Genomic DNA, 897 nt, shown 5'->3' with positions numbered 1-897 from the left:
TTGGCTACAGGTTGACATTTTCAAAAGCATATTCTTAGGACAATAAAAAACGTTTAGGATAAACATTAAATTTTTATTTCATTTCAAAACACCATTACGTACTTCCTAAGAAAACAAGAAACGCACAAAAAAACTGAAGACAATTCCATTGTAGTTCCATTTTTAATAATTTGATGTATCCCTCCACCCCAGTTGATTTTTTTAACACAGTTTTGCCGTATTTATACATATGAAAGTATGTAATATGTTAAATATATAAAAAGTGAGATTAATAGGTTGGCTTCCAGAAACACTCTACAAGAGAGAAGGGGAGCCATACTGGTCTTTGGGAGAAACCCCATCTTAGTACTAATTGACCTCTTGGTCCAGCCCAGTTCTGTGATGTTGCGGATTCCTTTGATAGGGATAAAAGCTTCCCTTGTTTTAACGACAGTTTGCAGATCACTTATTAAATATGTACACGTTTGGAGTTCAGTAGGTCTTCCTGAGGAACTTGGGACACCTTCCTTCATTGATGTGGGTTGCAATTGCTGCTAAAACCTGGGAGTCAAAAGCAACGGGGGTGGGGGGGTGGGGAGCCGCCATTTGCAAAACCGGAAATGATTAAAATCTCAGGGTTGAGACCATTCCCATTAAGTTAAGGCTTGCCAAGACCACAGTTCCTGCTTCTGTTGTCTACCCTGAAGAGCACAAAGTAGAGGTTTGTCTACCATAACGTTGGCAGTAGAATCTCTCCAGCTATTGGAGAGCACAGGGGGAGAGTGAGTCACTGGCGTGGCCGGCACTGGGAAAGCGCGCTAATCTGGGAGGTCAGCTGCGAGTCCAGCTCAATGGCCTAGTCTCGCAGGCTGAGGCTCGGACCCTGCCGGCCTCCGTCCTCTTCCGCTCGCCTCAGGT

Source organism: Martes martes (assembly GCF_963455335.1).
Source record: "Martes martes genome assembly, chromosome: 14".
NCBI lineage: Eukaryota > Metazoa > Chordata > Mammalia > Carnivora > Mustelidae > Martes > Martes martes.
This window is presented reverse-complemented; position numbering follows the sequence as displayed.